The sequence below is a fragment of the Psammomys obesus genome, unplaced genomic scaffold, assembly GCF_907164565.1.
Source record: "Psammomys obesus unplaced genomic scaffold, mPsaObe1.curated_primary_1811, whole genome shotgun sequence".
Lineage (NCBI taxonomy): Eukaryota > Metazoa > Chordata > Mammalia > Rodentia > Muridae > Psammomys > Psammomys obesus.
The window spans coordinates 7,009,888-7,018,218 of NW_026592890.1; positions in this window are offsets into that span (position 1 = coordinate 7,009,888).

Sequence of the window (8,331 nt, forward strand, 5' to 3'; positions counted from 1 at the left end):
TCTTTCTTTCTTTCTTTCTTTCTTTCTTTCTTTCTTTCTTTCTTTCTGTCTTCCTTATACACTATTTTGTCTGCATGTGTGCCTGCAGGACAGACAAGGGCACCAGAACTCATTATACATGGTTGTGAGCCACCATGTGGTTGCTGGGAATTGAACTCAGGACCTTTGGAAAAGCAGCCAGTGCTCTTACCCTCTGAGCCATCTCTCCAGCCCTGGACCTGTAACTTCTTACACAGTGCCCCAACCATCTCCCTAAGATGTAACTGTTGCCGAGTGCTGGTAGTGCACATCCTTAACACCAGCACTTGGGAGGCAGTGAACTGTGAGTTCAAGGCCAGCCTGGTCTACAGAGCAAGTTCCTGGACAGTCTGGGCTATACAGGGAAACCCTGTCTCAAGAACTGTCCCTCCCGCCTGAAATTAACTGTTTTGTAGAAACTGGGTTCAATTCCCAGCACCCATATGTGTCATTTCAGAACTGCCCGTAACTTCAGTTCTAGAGGATTTGACTCTCTCTTCTGGTCTCTGCAGGTACCTGAACATATCTGGTGCCCATAAGCTCATGCAGGCACACACCCATACACATAAATAAACAAAATGGGTATTTTTTAAGGTGTCATGGTTGGATGATTTACTTAATGTAAAGCACCTTTCTAAACATATCTCCCTAGGTCATGCCCCAGTCTCAGATTAGGCTGAGCTGCAGGATTCTGTGGTAAAACAGAGCTCACTTCATCAAGGGTGAGTGAATGACTCACGTAACAGCAGAGCCACTATCTCGGGACAGGAGTCTCTGTGTAATGTGCTGCTAGGTCTCCTGGAATGTCCTGAGACTCTTGCTTCAATAACTCTAACTCTTGCTCTGTGCATACATGCTCAGTTTTCTCCCAGAGACCGGCTTATGTTGGCTGTCCACTACCCGAATGGCCACTGTGTCCAGTCACTCTTGGGGCACACCGTGCCATGCCTGTCAGACCTTGGGAAACTCAGCTGCTGTCAGCTGCCTGCCCCGCTGTCCAGATCCAGACTCAAGGGTGCAGAATGAGGCTCTGACTAGGCACGCTGGTCCAACAAGCTGCTGCTATGTTGGGTTGTCATTTGCTATCAACTGGCAGCCATGGCCTGACTAGAGAATGGAGAGACCACGCGTGGTCTCTCCGGGGTTGGATATGCAGTGAATGAGAAGTGAATTAAGAAGGTGAGTCACCTCACTAGGACATGCTCATTGTAAAATGGCTTTGGAGATTCTGAGAATCTCAGGCTTCACTAAAGGGCTCCAATAGTCCTCCTTCATAGAGGAGCTCGGGAAGGAAGTTCGAGAAACATTCCCGAATCTATAGTGAAACGACAAGATAGTTTCACTTTGCTGTACTTGTGTTTTCAAAGAAATTCTGCCTTTCCCTGTACCTGGGGTGCTCTCAAGACAGTCTTCTGACAGTGAAGGAGACAACCAAAACAGTCTTTCTGCAACATCCTGTTGTTAGGCAAACAAATAGGATAGGAAAGGAGCATAGCACAGCACAGCACAGCACAGCACAGCACAGCACAACACAGCACAGCGTAGCACAGCACAGCGTAGCACAGCACAGCACAACACAGCACAGCACAGCACAGCACAGCACAGCACAGCACAGCACAGCACAGCACAGCACAACACAACACAGCACAGCACAGCACAGCACAGCACAGCACAGCGTAGCGTAGCATAGCATAGCAGAGTGCCCAGAAAACACAGGATGGGTTAGGCGCAGACAGACTGTTTCCACCAGCACACGGGTCTCCACTCATCTTTCCCTGACCTGGGACACACATCCCTCGTCGATTAAGCCTGTTCTCTCTCTGAATCTGCATTTGGCTTCACCCTCATCATCAACCACAACTACAGAGCAGTTCTCGGGCAACACCAGGGGCCAAGTTAAAGCTCCTTTCCCAACTTATTTTATTAACCAAAGCATTTACATTACTACTCAGTAATAGCAACGCAAATGGCTTTGTTTTGACTTTAGACAGAAATGAAGCCTCTACCACCACCCCCAGGACCCCATAGTCAGAATAAAGAATAAAGTATTCTATTTGAGTAAAAGAGGGTGACAGATAAAGTGAGTTAAAACAGCATTTTCCACCCGAGGGATTCCTGCTTTTGACTTTTTTTTTTCTTCCTTCAGAACCCAATTCTTATTTAGTTAAATTCATTGAGTATTTGTTCAGCCTACACTGTCTACCGAGTAATGTCTAACTGTGAGATGGTTTCTCTTGAACAGTTTAATCAAGTTTAGGGAGAAAAGACACCCATGTCCATGTGAGTAAGAACAAGTCCCAGCCCAGAGGCATTTCTTTTGCATATTTAGAGTTGGCTACCCAGTGAAGCTGCAGAGGCCGGCAGGAAGGGCCCTGAAAGGCTGTCCCTTCAGTAAACAGCAGAGGAAGGCACAGGCATGCCCACCAGATGCCATGCTTTCCCCCGGGGAGCACAACCTGCAGGAAGAGGATCTGATGCCAACCCAGAGAGAAGGGGCCAGAGAGACAGTGGCTGTCGCCTGGCAGACCATCGCACCCCAAGACTGCATCTTCCCCTTCCTGTGTCACCTCCCTCTATCAGAAACTGGCCTCTTTCTGAGCTACAAGTAAGGTCCAGCCATTGTTCCCTTCCCTTCTCACAGTGAATGCGTGTGGCTCCTGTACTTAGGCACATAGTGAAACTTGCATATTCTTTCTCCTGTTGTTTGATTGACTAAAACAATCAAGCCCTCAGAAGAAAAGAATAGACTTCAGACTTCTTTCACAGCTCCTCCCCGGTCTGAGAGAGCAAGGTAACTACAGCTCACCCATCCTGTATCCTCCTTTCTCCTCACCCTAGACAGGATGCCAAAGCATGTTGCTCCCTCTCCGCCCCCATCACCACCCCAGCGTGCCTGCTTGGCCCTAGGCAAGCTTGCATTCCATCCATGCACCCTAACAAGGCCACCCACTATCAACTCCTGGGAGGTTTGGGAAAGTTAAAATCTGGAGGGATCAGGTAGTGGAATCCAGTGCTGGATGTCCAAAGTGTCATGTACGCACTTCCCTGCTGTAATGCGTGTGAGGTTCATTGGGGAATGAAGGTGTAGGTGGGCACAGCGACAACAACAGCCATTTCCTGGGCACAGGTCTCCCTGGCTTCAAGGTCACCTGTAGCGTGACACTGATCCGCCAGTGCCTTGACATCCAGAGTTTGTCAGGCTTCCTCTTTGTTTAGTGTTTCTCCAACCTGACTTTAATTCAGCAAACACTGGAGCTACCATGCATGCCGGGAGCTTGAGGGAGCTTGAGGGATAAACACACCCAGGCAGCCCACAGCCCAGTCACTTTATTTGGTAAACTGAACTACAACTGGAAAAACTTCTTTTTTTTTTTAAATTCTAGAATGGAAAACAAGGATCAAATGTTAGATGTAAAATACCATTTGTGAACTATAATCTCATGGTCTAAGTCTGTGGGGAGCCCAACTGTTTGACACCCTCTGAATTCCACTTACAATGTTTTGGGGCTGCTTTATGGTATAGGAAATATTTGTTTGGTGACTATGGCTCCTTTTCAGAAAATACTGTTTATCCACTGGGAACGCTGTAGTTAGAGGGAAACAAATTGTGGACTGAGAGGCACAAAAACATGTTAACCAGACTAGAGGGGGTTCTTGGTTTTGCTTTAGATGTAGTTGGGCTCTTTCTGGGCTAAAGTATAACTGAGTTGAAAATGGTTTGTGCCCCAGTTCTCAGTTCAAAAACAACAAAGAGAATATTATGTATATTCTGGCCACATGTTCATAACTGTCCACTTCGAAAGCGCTTCCCGTGTGCAGGGTCTCTTCTAAGCACAGAGGTTTTTATATACCGTTTGGAAACTTATGAGCCATAAATTCATCTTCTTCAGTGAACATTTCTGCAAGTTTTTGACAAGTGCATGAGGTCACGTGACCACAGCTCACAATAAAGCAATTCTGCCTCCGTAACTAATCCCTTCTATCTGCCTCCTGCCCGCCAACCTCCAATCTAGTTGCTATAATTCATGTTTTCCAGGACTTTTTAGAGGAGATATCATACACACGTGTCCTATATGTTTTTCTGAACTCCAGGAATTTGCTCTTTTTAACGCTGAATAAAATTTCTATACGTATCCATGCGTAGGGTCCTGCTGTAGAGATGATATCATTAAGAAAAAATAAAATAAAACAACCAAGCCATGGGCTGGGAGAAAATACATGATAATCATATTTCTGGCCAAAATTTTATTTCCATACCATGATAAACATGTGCTCAACTGAATGATGAGAGAACATACAGCCAGTTAAAATAAGTGGGTAAAATATTTTTAAGCTTATTATTTTTGTGTATGTGTGTGTGTACGGGAGTGTCTGGCATCCCACATTCATGCAGTGACCACTGGGGCCAGAAGAAGGTTCTGGATCCAATGAGACTGAAGTTATAGAAGGTTGTGAGCTGCCATGTGGGTGCTGGGAATTGTACCCAGGTCCTCTGGAAGAGCAGCAAGTGCTTTCGACCACGGAGCCATGTCGCTGGGCCCTAAACTATTTTCAAAAAGACATTTCAGTAATGATATTTGGATGGCAAATAGATGCATGAGCACATAGAGGGTAAGGTTTGTACTTTTAAATGTATTATTTGTTTTAATTTTATGCGTTTGAGCATTTGCCCGCATAAACTCATGGGTGGACCAGATGCACTTTGGTGGTATCATTACTTCTGTGTGTCTTCAGTTCTCTGTTTGGGGTGAATAGATTTGTTCACATCTCCCCAGAAATGGTGCCATATAACAAACTTCCAGGCTCACTGCCAAGCTGTACTTGCACAAGACAGAATCAAACCAGCAGCGTGCAAAGGTCTGGGAAACCGGTGTAAGATTCGATAGACCCAATGCCCGTGGATAAGGGAGAGCTGGACTCGGTCTTGGCCTGGTGAGATCGCTCACACAGTTCCTGAGAGGGTGACAACACGCACCGTGGATGTGGCCAGCAGAGGCAGCAGGTAGAGAGCTTTAACCCAGCTGCACTTCCATCTTCCCAGATCCCACCAAACAGCTTCGAATACCCCATGGCTTTTCCAGCCCAACCTTCCAAATTCTTCCACAAAACAGTTCAACATCCCAGAAGGCAGGTCAGGTTCATCATAGCAGTGGCCTTGCCACCTTGGATACCCGTTTCTGTCCTAGTTTCATTGCAATGATTGTGACAAAATACCTTGATCAAAAGCAACATGAGGACCTTCTATTAAAGGGCTGCAGCCTTAGGAAAGTTGGCAACTGCTGGTTTAGTGGGACTGGAGAGGTGGCTCAGCAGTTAAGAGCACTAGCTGCTTTTCCAGAGGACCGGGGTTCGACGTCCAGCACTCACACGGCAGCTCACAAGCACCTGCAACTCCAGCTCCAGGGGATCAGAACAACTTCCCCAAACGTCATGGTGGCTCCTGGGAGAACAGCAGAGCGTTTAGGAGTGTGTATCGTAGACGGAAAGGGCTCCATTAGCTGCAGAGATTTTTGTTTGCGGCTCAGTTTGTTGTTTGGTTTTCTAGGCTCTGAGGTCGCCCACACACTTGGGTGCAGGTGTGCTCTGCCTCCCTCGTCTTAGCCGTCACAGTGGCAGACATACATTCTAACACTGTTCCGGGCTCGTGAATCACACAGAAGCTTTGCTCCTAGGTTTGCATGCACTAAACCTCAACGTGTTTGCGCTGCCCCTGTTCCTCCGTGTTGAATGGCATCCAAATGCCAGGAGAAATTTGCAGCTATGTTGACAGTCATCTGCGGTTGATTGACTTAAGTCCTGTTCAGCTTTATTCATTCCAGCTGTTTCTTGGGGTGAGGAGCAGCTGGATGGAGGTGATGGCTCATGCTTGTCATCCCAGCATTTGGAAAGCAGAGGCAGAAATATTGCTGTGAATTTGAGGCCAGCTGGAGCTACATAGTGAGTTCAAGGACAACCAGGGTTACACAGGGAGAGGTTCTGTCTTAATGGAACAAAATGGCCAAAGTCACACTTTTTTGAATGTGGGAATAACAGGAATTCAGTCTGAAATTCTAACCTCACCAATTTTTTTGGTCAATCTGAGCAATGGGAACGGTCTTCAGCTTACAAGTGATCCATATATAGAGTTCTTTGTCCCTAGTTTCGGCTCTGACCACCTCTACACACAAACGTGTCAATCCGTTTCCCCTGAAAGGCCACCTATACCTGCTAAGATTTCCAAGCATATGAACAGATGCCACTCATACAAAGTCTTTAAACTCTGATTTCGTGTTATAAGAGTCCCTAAAAATTTGACCTATTGGTCAAAATAAAACGTATGTATTTAAGATAGAAATTACAAGCCTTTCTCAGCATCTCTGTTGAAGAGTTGTGTAAGTTGTTAGGTGGTTTGAGGGTGCTCCTTCCTGAGTGAGGGCTGCTTACACACCCTTTTGGCACAGGAAGCAGCACACAGTGAGGTCTGAGCACCCCGGTTGCTGTTTTTGGCATGTCCATGCAATGGCGCTTGCTTATGGGTACCTGTGAAAGCTGCTATCGAACATGCAGCCTGAGCTGCCAAGATTATTCCTGTAACACTGTGCAAGTCTGCAGGGTAAGCCAGGATGTGGAAAGACTGCTTCAAAAAGAAATTTTGAAGAGGTCAGTCTCTGGTTAATGCTAATTAATAAACAAAACCTATTAGCAAAGTCAAAATGTAATTGAAGTGTTTGTTTTTTATATTTACCAGGAGATGAGAAGAACATTCGTTAAACACACCAAGCTCCCCAAAAGCCCCCACATCATCCTTCATGCCTGCCCTGCAGATCAGGTGCCACGACATATCAGGAGCGCTAGAGAGTGTGTGGCTCCTCCAAACTCAAGCATTGTGAGGGAAACAATAACTCCCATCAGCTCCTGTCTTTTCCCTTTTGGAACAAGGAAAGATTCAGATCTGACAGCCCTGAGAATCTTTTTAGCAACATTGCAGGCCGCAGGCAGTAAGAGGAAAAAGACAAAAAACAGGAGTCCTTTCCTCTGAGACGCTGCCATCCTCTTTGAGTTGGGTTTTTAGCTGTAAATAATGACGTGTATTTGCCCAGAGGATGAGGGATGGCCCATGTGACCTTTGCAGGAAGGCCCACGGTGTCCAGAGCTCTCCTCTGTGATGAACATTCCCATCTTCATCAGTGAACCCACACAGTGATAACGTTCCCAGTGTTCTGATTCTCCTGGCCATCAGAGGCCAGCTGTGCTATCTCCAGCATGGTCAGCTAGTGTCCACAAAAGCATCCCAGTTCCAGTGGGTTCTTCAGTGTCCTGGCTTGAAGGTGGCCTCGAAGAATAGATCTCCTGTCAGGTATGCGTGTGTCGCTGGAGCAGAAATGTACATTCTGCTATAGTCCCTGTTACTGAGCAATTCTTTGGTACCACAAGTTCACTGCGTCATCTTGGCTGACTTCAGATGCTTAAGCTCATCCAGAACCCATGTCCCTCATTTAGGTAAAGCTCTTCAAAGACAACCAGGAGCACTCTCCATTTGCATCTGATATGGATGAAGTTCCTCTATCCCCCAGCTCCAGGAGGTGACATGGGGTAGACTGGGTGGGCAGAGTAGATGAGTCTAGAGTGTGGGGCCCTGTGTTGAGGTCTTCTTATCATTCCTCAAGACAAGCCAGACAAGGATGGACGTCTTTTAATTAGAGTGGGCTTTTAGAGCATTCTGTCCCTGGGCCACATGAGTCTCTGGATTTATAATTTTTTTATTTGTTTGTAGAGCCTTGAAGTGGAATGCTTTCTTCCTCCTCACCTTAGTTCCTCTGCTTGGAACTTTTATTTTGACTTGAGAAGCTCTCAAACCTGGCTACCAACATCTTTTTTATCCAGTATTAATATTACTAGGAAAACGCTGAAACCCTCCCGGGAAGTGACTCATAAGAGACTAAAATGTCCAAGTTTTTAGTATAATTTTGTTCTTAACAAACCAAAAGACAAACAATTTTTTTTTCCAGAAACCCCTTTTAGAAAGCGTGAAAGTTGCATTTCACAGTGAAATCTGAGTTGAACAAAGCTCTTTTGTTCGTGTTTGCTTTGATTGGTTTATAGAACTTTAGCCAAATTTTTCAGTCTCATGGCTGACAATGATTTACTCAGGCACTAATTACCTCAGAGACTTGGTGTGGAGCTGGCTGGAGGGGCTCTGCTCACCCTGGGGCTGGAGAAACCATGGCGGGTGTTGCTGCCGCCTGTTGTTTTGGAGCCCTGAACACAGAACACTTGCTGTCTTAGTTACTGTGCCGTCGCTGTGGCAAGACACCATGACCAAGGCAATACAGA